Source organism: Pholcus phalangioides, unplaced genomic scaffold (assembly GCF_987345545.1).
Source record: "Pholcus phalangioides strain wild (caught in Gottingen) unplaced genomic scaffold, Ppha-v1.0 ptg000029l_1, whole genome shotgun sequence".
In the NCBI taxonomy this organism is placed as follows: domain Eukaryota; kingdom Metazoa; phylum Arthropoda; class Arachnida; order Araneae; family Pholcidae; genus Pholcus; species Pholcus phalangioides.
Genome location: NW_028301619.1, coordinates 1,790,257 through 1,810,839, shown reverse-complemented (window position 1 = coordinate 1,810,839; position 20,583 = coordinate 1,790,257). Strand labels below are relative to the sequence as shown.

The following is a 20,583-nucleotide window of genomic DNA, read 5'->3' as shown; positions in this document are numbered from 1 at the left end:
TTCTCTGATAGGACTACTATTATAAATGACTTGAGAATATTTTTATAAATTCTTGATGAAAATATTCTCCGGTTATTTATAATATAGTTACATGTAATACCCTTGAGAATATTCTGTAGGACTACTTTCATAAATTACTGGGGAATATTCTTATAGAAAATAATAAGAATTATTCTGAAGTTATTAATAATAGAATACAAGATTCATCGAAAGACTGGTTATTTGTGGAGATGAAGATTACAAGGAAGAAAATTCATCACTGCCCCCACGGGGACTCGAACCCCGGTCTCTCGCTTGCCGGACGAGTGCTCTACCAAGGTTGAGATATTCTATCTGCTTCCATAGCGTAGATGGTACCTAATTAATTATTATTAATTAATTTACCAATAAACTTAAGGGGGGGGGAACCACATTTTTTAAGATTGTTGAGATTTTCTCGGTTGTGTTTCTTCAAAACAAAAGAAACATTTTTCTCTCCAGCTGAAGTTGTCTCTCTGTTGAGTAAAGGATTCATTGAGAGAACTCGTACTACTTTAAAATATCTTGTTTAATATGCTTTGACACTAAATAATAACACATACGTTCACAAAATTATAAAGCATCTTTGCTGCTTTTCAAAACATTCGTAGCAACGAAAACCGGAGAAGAAAAAAAGGTGCCGCTTCTCGTTTGCGTCCCCAAGCAACAACCACCAAAAAAAAAAAACAAACCGGTTTTTAAAACCAAAACTAATCGCACCAACTCCAGAGCCCTAGAACTCGGGGTGGGGGGGGGGGGGTTGTGGTGCCATCTAGTAGGAGAAGGAAACGCTTAGAAATACAACAATTACAAAATTATCGAATTTTAAAGTTTGGGGGGGGGGGCGATGGCAAAATAATGTGTTTCCCCGGGTGGCAAAAATCTTAGTTGCGGTTCTGATCAGTTTCAAACTTCATATTTGGAACGTAAATGATAGCACCTCCCGAGCACATAATGCTGCCTAATTTACCAAAGAACATTCAAGATTTTATCATTGGGGTGGCTCAAGGGTCATCCTCTGCACAGAGCAGTCGCCACTCGAAAGGTATCGAATCTGGAGTGAATAAAGAAAATATTCAAAAAACGTGAAAAGAAATTTGTTTTAAAATTCCATTTACAATTAATGATTGTGATATAATTCTAACAATAAAATGTAGGATATATATACAGTCGACGCTCGTTATAACGAACGCATATTATAGCGACCATTTCATTACAACGGCCGATAAGATATGTCCCAAATGTTTTCATAGAACGGCTATCATATATGTTTTACTTTCGATGTAACGACCCTCCCAATATAACGTCCGTTTTTGACGGGACGAAGAGTGTCGTTATATCCAGCGTTGACTGTATATATATATATATATATTACTGCCAAAGCCCGAAGTGCGACCGATTGTCGATGGGGCCGACCACTTCGCGAATTCACCGAGTTTTGGCTGAAGTCCGAATCATTTCTGCAATTCAGACTTTGGCCAAAACTCTTGGCTATTTCGCGAAGTGGCCGGAGACCCCCCTGGCCAAAGCTCGATGTGCTGATGTAAGACTGCCCGGTAGGAACCAAATCCATTTTGTTTTAATCGCAACGTGTGATACATATCTAACATATAGCAGCTGTATTGAATTTGCTCCATGTGACAAGGAAAAAAGTTAAAAATTTGAGAGGAAAAACTATAAAAATAATTATATAAACGTAGTTTTTCTGTCGCATTGTGGAGAGAGAAAATTATTACCGCATCGTGACTGTGGTTAGATAGGTTGCCATAACTAACGTGGACATAATTATCGCGAAAAAATACAAAAATCCTAATTTTTGTCATCGTACCCTGACCAGGGATCACTAGCCACTTCGCGAACTGGCCGGAAAATATCTGAATTTCGGACATTGTTGGGTCAATGTTTAAGTTGGTCAATTCACGAATTGGCCAATTTCGGGTTCTGGCAGTAACATATATTTGGAGTTTTGTCGTGGGTGAAAATCTGCAGCGTTTCCAGGACTTTTCAAGGTGCGGCTTCACACCCGCGCACTTCGCAGTGGTGGTTGGCTGAATACGACTTTCTGTCTGTGGTTTTAAATTGCAAGTTCGCTAGTCCTTTTAGAAAAATTACATGTTGCCATGACAATCAGCAGACCCTATAACACAAATATACATCCGCAGATACATTTCCGCACATTGCAATTTGGTGGCACTAACTACTGTACACAAAAGTATAAAAATGCCAAAAATTAAGATTTTTGTATTGAATTGAAATGAATTTCCAAGTTAAACAAGAAAAGAAATTGAAAACTTATTAAAAATTTTCAGCTCATCTAAACTGCTTCTGTTCTAGACAGCAAATAATGCCCTCAGCAAGTAAAAGTGTCATAATAAAATAAGTCTTAAAAAGACTAGTGTGAAAAATTCGTCAAGAAAATATGGCTTTTTTTTTTTGGTAAATTTTTGTTCCTTTTTTTTTTTCATTTTTCTTATCGATCCCAAATATTGTTGCTTTAATTCATTGTTGTGTTTGTAATTAATTTCGTTGCTCCAACTAATACATCCTTGCTTTATAACTTAATTTTTGCTGCTCCGAAAATTGCTCTAAAAAATTACTTTTTGCAGATTATGACAGTTCTACTTCGCAAACATCTATCGTATCATTAATATTGGTTCCTCTCTTTGTTGACAACCTATCGGGTGAGTTCGAGTAATCTTTTTCCTTAACTAGAGCCCGGATTATACGCAAAAGTTTTGACCTTTTTTAGTGTTAATGCACACAAATGTATAAAATTGAATTCCAGACCACATGTATATTTTTGAAGTTTAACGAAAGTTCAATCACATTTTTATGATGAGTATTGCTTTTAAAAATGCACGTGAATAATAAGCAATTGGCAAGCGTTCGTATCTTAGGCCCTTTTCACACGAGCACTGAAGATGCGGGCGTACATCTTTAGTTTGAAATTCGTGCATAAAAACTATTTTTTTCGCAATTTTTGTAATTATTTTTCTCCTTCACCCCTGATTCAGTGCCCATAGGCAGCCTAGAGCCATTCTTTGGTGGTTTAATCTATTAATCTAGAGCCCCATAGAATATGGTTAAAAAGATGCCTTCAGTTCGATTCTCACAAGTAGTCGATGGGAGAAAATGTCTTTTTTTGGAAAATATGAAAAAAATTCCAAAAACGTTCAATGATGATCCAAAAAAAAAATCAGATGTCTGTGCTTAGAAATATTCACATCACAATTCTGTCTTAAGCCGGGATTACACTGTAAAAGTTTTGTAAAAGCTCTTTGATAAAACGTAAAAAATTCAACCAATAAGATCCCCGGTTGCATTTGCTTGAATGCGTTTTGTCTCCCCCCCCCCCTCTCCTTGTCAAAATCAGCGGTTCTTAATCAGGGCTCCTCGGAAAGACTTCAGGGACGGTCTGTGAGCTTGGATGCGAAATCAATTAGCTGTTTGTTTTCACATTGCTGTACATAGAATGCTATTTTTTAAAGGAGTTTGTGTGTGACCTTCATTTTTCTTCATTTTATATGCATAGGGAATCGTGGACTATATCTTAGTGGCACAAATTTTCCGTGGAACACAAAGCATTAGGAAACCTTTTACTCAAACTCGTTCCACTGGAAGAGAAAAGTAAAGAAGTGATCAAGAAATTGCTTACATATTTGAACTTTAATAAAAAAAATTGAAGTGAGTTCCGACGGTTCTAAGAATTTTTAGAAAAAATGAAATTGCGCTCAAGAGCTGGGAATCGCCAGTATATATAAAAAATTTCAAACAAAGCGAAAGCAGCCAGCCCGTATCGACCAATCAGGGAACGGAATCGGGACTCCTTAACATTTTTGGTCTGTAGGTATGGCACTGGGCTATAAGTTTCTCTATTGCTCGGGGAGGTGTAGGCCGAAAAAAAGGCGCCGTCTCCGAAGCCGCCTTAATGACTGCCCGAACTCGACATTATACATGTTCGAGTACGCGAAGCTATGCTTTGAGGACATTCTAAAGTTAAAATCGCAAACAGAACGGCGAGCAGTCTTTGATAAATTTATTTTCGAGACCGGGAACATCATTACAGAAAAATAAGCCTCGTTCAACCTCGCCAAGAAATTTTGCAAAAACTTCATATTTAATCGGAAAGTATCCTATCCTTTTTCCTTTCCCCATCTATCTAGCTGTCCAAAAAAAAAAAAAACCGCTCTTGAAAAAAAATATTTAAAATTTTTTGTCAAAAAAAAAACAACCGTATTTTCATAAATTTTCTCATTTAATCGATTTTTTCTATCTTTCTCGACTTTGCAAAATAATCGTACTAACACTATCTCCTTTTTTCCTCAATTTTTGCCACTAACTTTATTTTGTGCATAACATGTATTTTTTCCAGATTTCAGCCAATCAGAAATCGATGTCACGTCTCAGCCAATACGAGAATACCAGGCCAACATCACAAGTTGCCCGACCGAGCTTTCTTCACAGCGAAGCTAATTAATAATAATACTAATCACGTAAGGCAGTGGTGGCATTTTATCATCGTTTAATTTTAATTAATCGTAAGCCAGGAACCATTCTTCAACTTTTTCGACTAAAAGAGGAATTATTCCCAAAATTTCTACTCCCATATATGCACTTCACTTTATACATACATAACTCACTTGTCTTTCCCTTCATCAGGGGGACGCAAGGGCCCCCAGCCTGTACGGGGACAGATGGCCCGCATTATGGGCCAGGCATCTCCATAAAATTCTGGTTCGGGGAGGTGGGGTGAACATGCGCGAATGACTACCAGGTGGCAGCACTGGCACTCGCGACTAAAAACGAAACCAGGATAAAAATCTACATTTATCGAGCGATGGCATCATCACACGGAACTATGACGCATTAGTGGTTACGTCACGACCGGCAGCGCCGATTCCAAACAAACGAGCTGCGTGACATTATAGAGGAAAACACCATAGGACGTGGGTAAGTCTGTTTAAATTATTTTTCTAAAAAAAACATCAAGTAAGACTTGCAAGCTCTTGAAATAAACTTTAAACTCCTGTGAACACTGTTTCAAAATTCCTGTGTTCCACGTTAAAAATATAATAATAGTTCTCTAATTAGCTATGAAAGCTTTTTATTTCTCCCATGCTATCCGTTCAGGAGCGTTTGGCCTAATTGCTCTGAATATACTTTATTACATTAAATTTTAATTTATTTTCAAATAACTTTTTCATTAATTAATCAACTCTTTTTGATCAATTATTTATTTTATTAAATCTGAAATTTTTCCCGATAATTCTGGAATTATTTTTTCATTAATTTTAAGTTTTCGTCGATTACGAAATTATTTGTTTCAAAAACTCATTTTTCATAAATCATTACTTTTAACAATTCTGAAATTATTCTTGGCAATTCCAAAATTATTCTCAATAATTCTGGTTTCTATCAGTAGTTCTGCAATTATTGCTTTCAGTAATTCTGACTTTTTTTTCATTAATTATAAATTTTCATCAATTCTAAATTATTTTTTCAATAACTCTGAAATTATTCCTTTCGTTAAGTTGTTTTTCAGCAGTTCTGTCATTACATATACCTTTCAGATGCCGAATTTGGTCTCTCGAAATACATATGTAGCCTATATGGAATCAGTGATGAATCATGATTCAAGAGATTCGTGGATTCAATGCAGAGGTGAGAGGAATCAAAAGCATGGTTACTAGGATAAATTCAAGTAAACAGATAGCATGCGCGAAATAAAAAACGTTCATAGCTAATTAGAGACGAACTATTATTATATTTTTAACATTGCATGTTCGAGTTTGAAGTTTTCGTTTCAAGAGTGGATCATATTTTTTTAGAAAAAAATTTAAACGGAGACTTTTTCTCATCCACATCCTATGGCGTTTTTCCTTATCTCAAGCAGTTCATGTTTGTTTGGAATCAGCGATGCCTATAAGCCGGTCTATCTGCTGCTATAGAAGGTGTTGCCCTGGAGGTGGTGTCACCAGCGCCAAGACGTTATCGTATACCTTCCTCACCACTCTGTTTTTTTAAGGGGCTCTAACCAGCACCTCCAGTTGAAAAACCATGGGGGACCCGCGATTGCCAGATGATGCCACTGATCGATCATGGGACCAGTAGGCTTAAACAAACCCGAATCGAAAGGAGGGGGGTGGGCCTCAAGGGTAATATATTGTCGATTTCGGCAAGAAAATCAAGAAACGAATACTTTTTTTTTTGTTTTTCAGTCATTTCGACTTGTAGGTGCTCTGTTAGGCTTTGTGTGGAAAATTATGATTTCTGAATGTTTTCTAGGTGCTCGACACACCCTGGCCGTACGCAAGGCACTATAATAAGGGCTGTCTCACGAGGCGCTGAAGTTAGTACCAGCTGACGTCACGCGTGACGTTATTAGCCTGCAAAACCGAGAGCACCCGCTATACTACCTTGTTAATTACGGTAGTTTGGGCAATCGCTGTACTTCCCATTTTACTGAATTTTTTCCAAAATTATCTTTTTGATTATTTTCATTAGTATCTGTTAATTTATTGGCTCGCTTCGTTCAGCCATTTAAAGTTTTAAAATACGTTTTGTGTGCATTTGCTTATGAGGTAACTTCCGTGTATAGTTAACTTTTATTGAAAAGTATTATTGGGTTGTTAATATATATATTGTTTATGAGTTGTGATGGTAAATAGTAATCGATTAAAAAAATTATATGTAATGATAATTATAATTGATATATCAGTATATTTAATAATTATAATATAAAAAATATTGTAGCGGTTTCGAATTTACTAAAAGAATATCGTTATAGAAGGATTTATCGTAGTAGATGATATCGTTATATATCGAGAGGAGTTTTACATTGGAGGGATTTCGAACAAGATTCGAAAAAATATCGTTCTAGAGAGATTTATTTTATCGACTAGCAAGGTTTCACTGTATGTTACGGTAAATGTGATAAATCCAGTGGTTATGCATAACAATCGGTTGGTTATGTGTAACCGTTGACCATTTTGGTAAGTTTGATAAATTCCCTAAATTTATCACTTTTACAGGTGATTATGCGTAATACCCATCATTAATCGTTGGTGTCCCAAGAGGGGAAGAGAACAACGATTAATGATGGGTATAATGCATAATGTCTGGTGAAAGCGATAAATTTAGGGAAATTTATTAAGCTTGCAGAAATGGTCAACGATTAACACACATTGTTAATCGCTTAATCACCATTTTCGTTTCGTTACGCGAGAAAAGCCAAAAATTAAGCTGGTGTTAATAATAGGGCTGGGAATCGACTAAAATTTTTAAGTGGTCAATCGAAGATTTTTAATTGATTAATCCAATTCTAATCGAATATTTTTCGCAACTATATAATGATTGATGAATTGATGCTCTAAAAATATTGCTTATTCATTGCCCACGCTTCTATTCGTCAAGTGTGGATAAATATAAGAATATATTAATAGAGTAGTTCTCAAACTTTTGTCACCCGTTGCTCCTTTGTCCAATTCGTGGTTCACTTGCGGCTCCTCAGAATAATTTAGTAGATACTTTATTTTGTAAAATAACTAACCACTCCAAAGCATAAAGCAGCACACAAATCAATATCTCCAGCTCACTGTGACGCCTCTAACAAAGGTTGGCGAGGAGCCGCGGCGCACAATTTGAGAAACACTGGATTAAGAAATTATGGCTGCCTGCTTCTTGAAGCAAAAAAAAAAATATATGCTGAACATATTTTGTCTAAACCTGAAATTTTCCTTTGCTTTGACCTTGTTTTCATTAAAATTCGGTTATTTTAGGTTAGTCACTGATTTCGATCATTTACAGTAGACTCGATAATCCGCCCGTGCGCAGTCCGACCCGTCCAGTAATCCGGTTTTTTTCGGTAGGTTTTCCTTCGAGTATAGAAGAGGAAAACACATATGTAACTGAGTGTGCGTGTCTCTGGGCTCTTCAACCTTTTTCTAGTCACGAGCACTGACTACCCGTCATCAAAAGAAGAGCACCCTCTCGGCGAGTTTGGCATGCGAATGCATGAAATCAAGATGATTTCATTCCTTGAATACGATTTGTACAAGGTGTTTAATTAAAACGTTGATCAAGTGCTCGCGAGCACGAAATCGGGCACGAGCATCGAGCACTTTGGGTGCTTCAGAAAGTACCGGGTTGAAGATGCCTGATTTAAGGGATTGGTGCGCGATCTTGGCTTCACCTGCTGTCCTATGGGAAATATTTCCTTCCTTTAAGGAACATTTAAAAATTTTCTATACACTTTTGGGCACAATTTTTTTTTCTCAAGTACTATGTATACTTTTGTACAATTTGACACAAGTGTTTAGGAATTTAATTGTCGGTTATTTTTTTCTCTAATTTTAACGTCAATAACATGCAACTTTTTCAAAACCACCAAAATTTACTGACCAAACATTTTATTTTCTGGATGTTATGCTGAGGTGAACTCGGAAAGAAAAGCCATCTTGTCTCCGCCAGGACTCGAACCCAGGCCCTCTTACATACCGGGCAAGCATGCTACCATCTACACCACTGGAGACACGACCCCGCCTTCCTTATTTCACGCACCGTGACAGAGACATTAGTAGCCTCTCTTGGCTACTAATGTCTTTACTTCAGTGCCTCACGCCATAGTGCGTGAAATAAGGAATGCTGAGTCGCGTCTCCAGTGGTGTAGATGGTGGTAGCATGCTTGCCCGATATGAAAGAGGGACTGGGTTCGAGTCTCGGCGGAGACGTGATGACTTTTCTTTCCGAGTTCACCTCAGCATAATATCCAGAAAAAAAAAATGTTTCCTTGAGTTTCTGAGTAGTTGATATATGAATTAACTAATTGATTTTTAAAATGATGTAGATCTATCTCTTAATATAGTAGAACCTCGATTATATAGTTACACCATGTCACGTCAAACCTTAGAGCTAGAAATTTTCAATGAACAAATATTCCATTTTTAGGCTTCACTCGTGTTAAACCGTGATTCGATATACCAGCAAACTCCTTAAAGCACCAGAATTCCACGAAATAAATGGTGATATTAAATCGGGGTTCGATTGTATGCATATATATATATGCATATGGTTTACGGAAAATTCACCGCCAACAATTCACCGCCGGAAAATTCACCGACAACAATTCACCGCCATGCAATTCACCACTAGGAAAATTCACCGCTAGGAAAATTCACCGACCAACAATTCACCGCCATGCAATTCACCACTAGGAAAATTCACCGACCAACAATTCACCGACGACAGTTCGATGCGAGTCAGTTAGCGAGGGAATGAGCGATTGAGTTACTGAGTGAGTGAGTGACCCAGTGAGTGACTGAGTGACCGAGTGAGCAAGTGATTCAGTGAGCGAGTGGGTTACTGATTCAATGAGCGAGTAAGTCAGTCCGTGAGTGAGTGAGCGATCTAGTGAGTGAGTGATCTATTGAGTGAGTAAGTGCCATGTCCTAAAGATATGGCGGAAAGTTTAAATAATGACTTTATGAGAAGAAATTCAGATGATACGGATTCGGGTTGCTGTATTTTTTAAATATATGACATCCATATTTATTGTGGGCATCTTTTTCTCGCTGGGCATTTTGCCTGTTGTGGCCTTGTATTTGTATAAATTACAAATTGCTGTTGCCCAATACAAGATAGTATATTCAACAAAATTCCATTAACTCGGTTTTACTCAGAAACTTCTAATGAAATGTTAAAAGAGATAATAACAGAATTAAAAGATAATAAAGTAGGTGGATACGCGATGAATTAACTTCCTAAAAATGCTTAAAATCATCTCCTGTTATCACTTTGATGTTATAAAAAACATCGCTGATCATCAGTAACCAATGGATTTTTTTTATGATGAACTAGCTGTTACCCGCGATTTCACGTGATGAACTTTCAGGAATCCCGCCTTAGTGCGTATCTAGTATATGTACTCTATATTTACTATATACGTATATGTATACTTCCTATGCAACGGAAATTAGTGACGATTTTTTTATTACGGGAGTCGGTGACGTTTTTTGAGTGATGGAAATCTGTTACGTTTTTGTGTTACGGAAGTCGGTTACGATTTTGGGGTCAAGTTTTCATTTAACTCTTGCATATATCGGACCCATTTGACACATCGGGACCAAGTAATGTGCATGTACCCCGAGTTTCCCACATCCTACAGCAGGTCCCCTAAGCTGAAATGGATGGCGGGCTCCCAAACCAGCTTTTTCACGGGTCCCTCTGTGCTTAATTTATAGTGTGAAAATATCAAAAAGCGATAAGAAACGTTCCGGCCCCTGTCAGCCCTGCCCTCATGGGGGTCATGCCGAGAGGTACGTATACGTAAAATATACATATATCACCAGTGCTCCCAACATACAGGGTCGGGGTACCCGGGGGAATGCACATATACCTTCATGGGGAAATTAAAAGGTTTCATTTCCAGGGGTCCTTGCGATAGTGGGAACCCAAGGTATATCCAATCTGGGACCCCATAAAATTTGCGAATTCGGTCAAGGGTAAATTCTTTAATCTCTGCGCAGAGTCCCGGTATTTCTTTCTCCTAATCAATGTGATGGTTTTGTCCACTTACAATTTGCTCCATCCGAACTTCATTCAATCTCTGTTCCCTTTTTATGGCACCGATGAACTTCCATATATCTGGGTGGTGAGCAGATAATTGCTGTTGGAACGCTCGATGCCATCCTTCTATAGAATTGTTGGTATTAGGGAAATCGTTACGCGTTCCTTGAAAGCAGTTCCAAATGTCAAAGCGCGGCTGACGACGACCACCACGACGAAGAGGACGCCCGATCCAAGTGTCTTCAAATCTACACTTCATCATAAATACGTTTTCGGAACAATCGGATTTTTTAATCATTTGTGACACTACTAGGTTAAAAACTAACTAACTAACCAATTCACTCACTTGCTGACCATTCACTCACTCCCTCACTTACCAATTCACTCACTCACTGACCATTCACTCACTCCCTCACTTACCAATTCACTCACTCCCTCACTCACTAACCAATTTACTCGCTCACTCAATCACTTACTCACTCGGTCACTCAGTCACTACTGGATCACTCACTCACCCGCTCAATCACTTACTCGGTCACTCAATCACTTACTTACTCGGTCACTCACCACTCGGTCACTCAATCACTTACTTACTCGATCACTCAGTCACTCAGTCACTTACTTACTCGGTCACTCAGTCACTCACTTACTCGGTCACTCAGTCACTCACTCACTCAGTCACTTACTTACTCGGTCACTCAGTCACTCACTGGGTCACTCACTCGGTCACTCACTGGGTCACTCGTTCACTCGGTCACTCAATCACTTACTTACTCGGTCACTCAGTCACTCACTCGGTCACTCAGTCACTGACTCGGTCACTGGATCAATCACTCCGTCACTCAATCACTTACTCACTGACTCACTCAGTCACTGACTCACTCAGTCACTGACTCACTCGGTCACTCAGTCACTGACTCACTCGGTCACTCAGTCACTGACTCACTCGGTCACTCAATCGCTCACTCCCTCGCATTGAACTGTTGTCGGTGAATTGTTGGTCGGTGAATTGCATGGCGGTGAATTGTTGGTCGGTGAATTTTCCTAGCGGTGAATTGTTGGTCGGTGAATTTTCTGGCGGTGAATTGTTGTCGGTGAATTGCTGGCGGTGAATTTTCCGGACACGTATGCATATATACATAAAGGAAGTTACAAACCCCATTATAAAAGGTTGTACATGAGATTGAAACGCATTGTTTGGGAACCAAGGTGTAACTAAGGTAAACATTCCGAAAGCCATTGTTGTCCGATAGTTGTACTTTTCAGGCATTTGCCCAGCTCAGACGGAATAGACTCGTTCAAGTTGGGTCTTGTTTGATGTACAGTAATATGCAAAGTTTGGCGAAAATCTGTCTAAAATTGCAGATTATATAAAATTAAAATACAAAAAAATTACCCTATTTTTAATACAATTGCATTATGCTTGTGTAAAATGGGCCCCGATTCTCCCATCGATAAATAATACATTTGTCCGGGTCTTAATTAAACACGACAAAATAAAATTTCACACATGGCAGAATATAGACGTCAAACTCAGGCCTGTGAAAGCTAAAAAGTGCTCTGAAAAGATTTTTTTCTGATTCTGGGGGACTGGTAAAAGTGGGTAGTTGAGACCTTATCTATTCCCTGTAATTCTCTACGCGAGTGAGAATACCACTTCGAAAAGCTAACTCGATAAGCATAAAGGATTGTTATTTAAAAAATTAGAGGATTATAGTGTATTTACAGTACGATGTACTGTTTCATCTCATACAATAACTTGAAATTGTGAAAAAGTTTTTTGATGAATTTAGCAAAGATAAAACCTTTTGTAGACGTCTTCCAAGAATATCAGTAGTATTAACAATTCATTGTAGCAAGGTATTTGTGAATAAGAATACCGTGTTGTAGATCATGTTTAGAAAGAACTCAAACTACAATGATGATTGTCTGAAAACCTTTCGAAAAAAGTCCTATTGAGAAAAAAAAATTGTGATAATCAAACTGCATTCCTATCAGTTACAGTAGTTACTTCCAGAACTTAACATCAACGATTCTAGTGACATTTTTGACCTCAAATACCGCTTTTTAACAGCGAAAACAACCCCTTCGATGGTCATCTTGAAGTTACACACAAGCGAGCAGAGCAGCAAAAACAAGTATGAGCTGCTCTTATCGCTTGTCGCGGAATTACCTCTCTGCTACGGTGCGCGCCACTATACGCAGGCGCATTGGAATCAGTGTATTTGATTTCGTTGCTCGGATCTTTTCTTCCATCGTTGCTCTGCTCTCCGTCTCACTGTGTTCAGCCTAAGGCCGAACACATACTGGGGAGACGACAAAGAGAGCGATTTCAAAAGAGAAAATACATCGATGCTCATCTCGATGTCCCATCACATACTGACGAGGCTGAGAGAGCGAAAATGACCGCAGGCGTTCTGAAGGGTAAAGAAGAGAAGCCTTTGAGCGGGGAAAGTGACATCTCGCCAACTAGTAACCCTACCAGCCTGTTCATGCCAAATCAATCAGTTTGGCAATATTGGAGGATTCCAATAAACCAGCGGTTCTCAACCAGTGCTCCGTAGAGCCCTTAGGGCCCCGTGTGAACTCCCAGGGGCTCCGTGGCCACTCGAGGAAAATAAATTAAAAATCCGGTAAATTTGAAAAAAATAATTATTAATATTTTTGAATAATAAAAATAAGTCAGAAACTTATAAATAAGTAAAAAATAGGCGTCCGGGGCGCCGCCATAGAAATTACATACCGGAAAGGGCTCCGTGGGTCAAAAAAGGTTGAGAAGCGCTGCAATAAACCCATTAATCCTCAAAAGACTACAAGTCCTTATATATGTTTTTAATGACTTCTTGTATCAAACCGTTGTTTCGAATATTATTGCATAAAGATTTAAATAATTATACTTCAATCAAGATAGAGACAACAGAATTAGTTAGACACTGAATAAAAATATATGCCTATAATCCGCAGAAGATAATTTCGATACTTTCTAAACAAAATATCACCGTTAATGAGATGAAGCGAGAAGTTATCCATACACCCCCTCGATGACGCAACTGTAATTTTTTTATGGCCACCGTATCATTATGAAAATGATTGTTATTAGCGATAAATGTATACGTGGTCGTTAAGCACAAATTATCAGTGTGGATCCATTATTTATGAAATCCCAGAATTACAGATTCCTCCTATATGCAGGGCCGTCTTAAGAGCATCATGGGCCCAAGGGCCAAATGATTTTTCTGAGGCCCTACCAGGCAAATTCCCGAAAATCTCAACCACATCTCACTTTTGTGAAGCCTTTTTTATCTTTAGGTCCCACGGTCCTTGCCCTGGTGGGCTCATGCCTTACGACGGCACTGCTTTTAACCGGCATGTTCTGTGCATAACCAATTTCAATGAACGCACGGATGCTGCAATCAACTGGTTTCGATTTTTTAAGAAATACAGAAATATGTATTGTGTGTGAGATGTTCATTATTTGCATCAGAAAAAAATCTTGTGCCTCTTTCATAACACACGACATTCCAATTCAAATCCACGGAAATAACAGATATTCAGTACAATAAAATAAAAGAGAAAAAAACAGAAACAGTGTTTCGACAATGTTAGTAAGCGATGAGCAATCATCACGGTGTTTATCCGTTTTCCTAAAAAACGGGTTCTCAATCTCAAACATTTTCCACCCGCGCCGCCCATTTCTCTTATGAAGAGCCATTGGCGTACGCAAAGGGGGGATTTGGGGTTCTAACACTCCCCCCCTTAAGCCAAGATTATAGTGTTATTTTGCCGGAAAAAACGTAAACCCCCCCCAGAAGGAAAAACAAATCTGAACCCCAACCCCCCGAGAAAATTCTGCGTACGTCTACGTGAAGAGCAGTTGTAAGAAAAGCATTTCTTTGAAAAACCTTTGTCAAGACCACTGCGAAACTGCACCCCTGACAAAGGTTGGCGCGCACAGTTTGAGAACCCCTGCTAATCCATCAACGTGTTGACAAATACGGGGCCGTCATTCGAGGGAGGGGGGGGGGGCTTTTGAAAATACACTAAAAATGGTATATATACATACAAATATATATATATATATATACTAGGGGGCTCAACCCCCTCCCCCCCCTTTTCTCATCACAACATATCTTGTTTATTTCGTCCCACTTCATCAGCGTACTATGGAAAGGGACATGTGAAAGCACCAGCTTACTGAAGAAGCGAATTTTATAATAAGAAAACAACAAAAAACAAATGTGATTCATCAAGTACCCCCAGAAAACTTGCCCATGGGGGTCCCCAGACTCCAATTCGCTGAATTTGAGTGGGGCCCAGACTGGATTTATCTCGGGCTACCACCGAGGTGTTGCAAATTTTACATTGTTAAACAACAAAAATCAATGAGATTCATCAAGGGACACCCTGAAATGAAACCTGTCAACATTTCCATGGAGCCCCGACCTGGAGACTGGTCGGACATCTCCCCGGTGAGGGGCCACGAAAATTTTAAATTTTTATCAATTTTACAACGAATGAAATCCAGGGCCCCCATTCAGCAGCAGGGACCCAATACTCAGATTTTTAGTGGGGGACGCAGACTGAATTCTGGATTTATCTCGGGCTTCCGCTGTTGCAAATTGTACAATGTTAAACAACAGAAAAGAATGAGATTCATCCAGGGCCCCCAAAGGAGAACCTGTAAACATGGGGCCCCCGACTTGGAAGCTTGTCGGTCATCCCCGGTGCGATCGCCATGAAAATTTCCATTTGTATTCATTTCACCAACGAATAAAATCCAGGGTCCCCAACCAATTACCTGGGACACCAATTCGCATATTTTTAGTGAGGCCCCCAGATTGACTTTATCTTGTGCTTTCGTTGTTGCAAATTCTAAAACGTTAAATAACAGAATAGAATGACATTCATCCAGGGCCCCCCAAAATGAAACGGTCCCCTCGGAGCTTGTCATACATCCCCCCTGTGAGTGCTACGGCAAATGTTCATTTGTATTCATTTTACCAACGAATAAATTCCAGCCCCCCCCCCCTCAATTACCCGTGACCGAATTCGCAAATTTTATGGAGTCCCCAGACTGGATATAGCTTGAGCTTCCGCTATCGCAAATTTTTCAATGTTAAAGCAGCAAGAAAACAACGAGATCCATCAAGGGCCCTGGAAATCAAACCTTTTAACTTCCCCATTAAGGTATATGTGCAATCCCCCCGGGTACCCCGACCCTGTGTGTTAAGAGCACTGGTGTTATATGTATATGATACATATACATACCTCTCAGCATGACCCCCCCCCTTCCCCCACAAGGGCAGGGCTGACAGGGGCCGGAACGATTCTTATCACTTTTTGATTTCTCACACTATAAATTAACCACAGAGGGCCCCCGAAAAGCTGGTTTGGGGGCTCGCCCATCTATTCCAGTCTAGGGGCCCTGCTGTAGGATATGGGAGCCTCTCAGTACATGCACGTAACTTGGTCCCGATGGGTCAAATGGGTCCCGAATATGCTAGAGTTAAATGAATACTTGACCTAAAATCGTAACCGATTTCCATCACTTAAAAAACGTCACTCACTTCCGTAACATAAAATCGTCACTAATTTCGGTTGCTTAGAAACAGGCCCTTTTCGAGTTTGTGATTTTATATTATAGAGTAGATATACATAAATTGAGTTCATGTTCTTTGCCTGCCCCCTTCCCTGGAAAACGTTGAAATGACGTTCCTGGAAAAATCTCTACAAATTTTCGTTGAAATTCTAAGAACATGTTCAGTATTGAGTAGAAAACTAATGTCGACCAGCAATTCTCAACCTTTTTTCTGCGTCACGGAGCCCTTTTTAGTATATGATTTCTACGACGGAGCCCCGTACGCCACGTTTTTTTTTTTTTCATTTGGTCATAAAATTTACTGATTCACTTTACTTTAATTGAGTGAACGTGGAGCACCCTCAACCAGTGCATGTGGAGCACTGGTTGAGAACCGCTGGTGTAGACAGTACATAGATAAAGTTTTCTTTCTAAAAGATTTTTGATGTGTTTGTGGGGAGGACAGGTTTTTTCCGCCCCAGCGACTGCATAATCATGTATAGTGGTATATAACTTATGATTTTATAGTGGTTTTCCAGTTTCCGACAGAAATTTGCCACCATTTACATTTTGCAGCCCAGAGCAAAGGCGTGGGCATGAAAAACATTGAGAGGGCTGAAAGTTTCCAGTCGTCCCGTGACGAGCCTCGAGCCCGTATGTAGAAGGATGCAGTGCCCCGCTTTATTTATTCATTAATTGGGGAAGGGGGTTCTCAGCCCCCCAACACAAAATTTATTGGAGGGGGGGTTGAAATAGCCCCCCCCCCCCCGCCATGTTTTGGTGCCTACGTCCCATGGCAGTACGGCAGTACGTTTCTTATTAAAAGCTATTCAGAGACAATTGAAAAGATGAAATTTGAAGGATGGAATTTGCGCCCCTCCTGATACTACGCCCAGGAAACCAGACCAACCCCACCCCCTAGTTGCAGCACTGTCCGTTCATCAGAAGGAAGTTCTCTTGCACATAGTGCAGTTCTCCATGCAAAAAGCGCAATGGGATGGGCGGAAATTTGAGAAATATTTATCTCGTTAGTCCCAGTAAAATTTTGAAAAATATTCACGTCTAAAAAAATGACGGAGGGAATTAATGCGTAAAATGCTACCACAACAATCGTCAAACTTTTAAATTAGGATAGATTGGGTTAAGCACAAAAAATGGGAATCGAAAAGAAGAGAGAGCGCCAAAAGTGGAAAAAAATCCGAAATGCTCCCTCCAAACCAAATGGGTGGTGATGATGATGATCCCCCCTCAGAAGTTCTCTTTTTTTTCCAAGAGAGTGAGGAGAAAAAAAAGGGGAGAAAACTGACCAATCCCCAAATAGCGTCTGATTTTACCTCGCGATGAAAACAAACCGGCTTGAAAGAATCGCGTACCTCTTGAGCCGCCTCTTTCTCCTCCTCGTCTCGCTGCCCGAGTATGTGAGGCGCAGAACAAAACAGTACATTTGTTTTCGCCGCTATTTCGTACCTCTCCGCTCACATCCCCAGTATGTGTTCGGCCTAAGGCTCCCAAAGAAAATACGATACTTCTTGGAGCTTGAATCTTAGCCATTACTTCATAAGTTCGTACTCTCTCCACAATAGGTTCCCGCTCCTAATTTCTTCAGAAGGTGCCTTAAAGTTCTCGGTGGCTCTTCACAACAGAACGAGCATTTGGTGAACGCCATATTCGCAGGCCAGATTATTTAGAAGCTCTAACGAGAACGACCAATAAGGGGGAAATTTACAGCCATGGGCGGAGATACGGGGGGCTTGGAGGAGCATTGCTCCACCCCCCCCCCCCCAGCGTCAAAGGTGGAGTCGACTAATCCAATGTATATATGAATTGACATCATTGTGCCTTGTGCCCCCCCCCCCAGACTTCCAAGTCTATCTCCGCCTATGTTTACAGCAAGAATTGGGCAAGGTTTTGTCCTTTAATAAAAGTGAGAATAGGGGTTGCTCTGAACATGCTTTCAGATAAGAGCTTGAGAGCAATTTTCAGAAATGGTGATGGAAAAAAATCTTCACTTTTTCTCTTCTCTCAAATTCGTACACACCCAAACACTGAAACCGCAAGAGGTGCGTGCATCTATATGTGGAGATTTTTTTCCCCCTCCCTCATCATTTTATGAAGGTCATTCAAGGTAGAAAATGAAAAATTTAATTTTGTTATCGCATTTTTTGGTCAAAAGTCATTTGGAGAGTAGGTGCCAATATAGGCAAAATTTTGATTGGGTGGACCCCGGCTACGCCACTGAATGTGAATCTGAGTTGGGAAGAAAATTTTAATCGTTGATTTGAAGTGTGGCGCTGTTTTTTTTACGCCGAACCGATATTATATTTTTACAGAAGTTTATTTTTTTATGGCAACAGAGTATTGCTTTCAAATGTGTATACACTCATGTCCATAAATTAAGGATAATTCAGAATCACAAACGGAAATCGAAATCTAAAGTAAAAATTTTACCTGTAGAATTATCACATACATCTGCAAGAATGATATGCAAATTTCAGGAAGCCACCAGATGATGCCGATAGTACGTCACAATGACGAGAGTGTAAGAGGTAAGACGCCTTCATATACGAGCGGAACCATCAAGCATTCTGGTCCTCGCCGAAGGGTTGCTGCACGAAATCGTCGCTTCTGAAATGACCGCCAAACAGAGGGAAAAAAAATCGCGTCGGTAAATCTGGCATAGCAACCTAACAGAATTCCCCGCGCGCTAAAAATGCTTGGCAAAAGCGTATGGAAAATTCAATTTGTGGGAGAAACGAGGAATTTCAAGGAACGGATTTACTATGGGAAATAAACCGCGTTTCACGAAATTATGATTAATCACGAAATTATTGGTAAACAACAGGTTGAATTCGTAACAGTTCGTGTGATGACGATCAAGTAATTAATCTTAAACACAAAAGTATACAGCAAAAAAAAAAAAATTCTTAACTTTTTTTCAGTTTTTTGGTGAAAATAAAATATTCCTATATATCCCTTACCCCGATCCTTAATTTCCGGATAAAAGTGGCATACAAAAATATATATAGTCAATTTAGATAACATTAAGAAAATTTCTTCTGGATATTAAATGATTGTGTGAAGTTAAGGATTTGATAAATTACTGCCTCTAGGTATTGGAAATTTAGTAAAAACATTCTTAAATATTTTAGGAGCATTTATTTTATCAGAATTTTCTTCAGTAAATTACAAATTCTGAATAGCACACACAGGTTCAATAATGTAAATTGACAAGCTCAATGAGTGAATAAATTTATTTATTAAAAAAATATTCAAACATAATGTACATAACTGATGAAAGCAAGATTTTACAAATATCATTCACAATTTCACATATTTTTCTACACCATGTAATCAATTATTACGCTGCTTTAGAGTACCAGTAAACTTTGGGAATTACAAAAAAATATGCTTAAATAATAGAAATATAGTTCTTTTCTTGAAACTGTGTGACCCAACAGCAATAAATCTGGAAAAAAAAATTAAAAATTATATATATATATATATATATATATATATATATTCAAAAGCAATACTTTAAGAGAGCCAAGATAAAAACTCTACTGAAAATTGAAAATTACAATTATGGCAAAAAAACAGTCTACGCGTACATGGTAAATACCCATATTTCGTTATCTTTGACCCTAGTAATAGGTCAATACAGGGGCGCAACAAAATACTTTGTCCCTCCCGGGCAAGCCAGAATTTTGGTACCCCCTTGCATGTAGAAACAGTTAAAGGGTGAATTCTGCACCCCTTCTGGTCCAGCGACTGGGGCACCAGACCCACATGCCCCCCCCCCCCGGTTGCAGCCATGGGCCAATAACAAGCTAATCTTAAAATCCTAATAAATGTATAAAAACATCACATTAGGATAGATAATCACCAATAAGATACACACATTGATTCCTTTTAATAAATACATTTGTCTGTAGCTAGTATCCTCCGAACCAAGCTTTCTCTCCTCATCTAAAAAGTAAACAAATAAGCAATGACGAGTAAAAATGAAACACAAACTTTTCTTAAAAATATAAAGACACTGAGGCTCTATAACATTATTAGTGTAAGTGCATAATGTAATTTTTTCTGACACCACACAGTAATTCATTGTGTACAATAGATAGATGCTGATACGTGTAGCAAACTATTTTCAGAATTTTACCATTACTCATCCAATAATTTAAAAGAATAATATAGAAATTGCAGGTGACTAAAAGATGAAAAAGACAAATTTATGTAAAGATATTCAGATAAATTTCACTTAGTTTTAGAATCTCAAATTTCTTGTATTCAGAGGAATGAATGTGTGAAATGATGTTGGCAGAGTGATAAATAGTTACACCTGCGCACTCACTAAAGTGGGGGAGCCTATTTTATAACTTCAGTACCTAGATTGAGTATATATATAGCTTAGTTACCATATAGCA

At 38.9% G+C, this 20,583-nt stretch overlaps 1 long non-coding RNA gene across 1 annotated transcript in view; it reads left to right on the top strand.

Moving 5' to 3' along the window:
- LOC149067566 (uncharacterized) overlaps window positions 1-20,583 on the top strand; it is a 100,082-nt gene that overhangs the window by 63,173 nt on the left and 16,326 nt on the right. The window contains exon 5 of the long non-coding RNA XR_016195333.1: window positions 2,625-2,699. This is a non-coding gene — a long non-coding RNA (uncharacterized LOC149067566). The remainder of the gene's footprint in view (window positions 1-2,624; window positions 2,700-20,583) is intronic.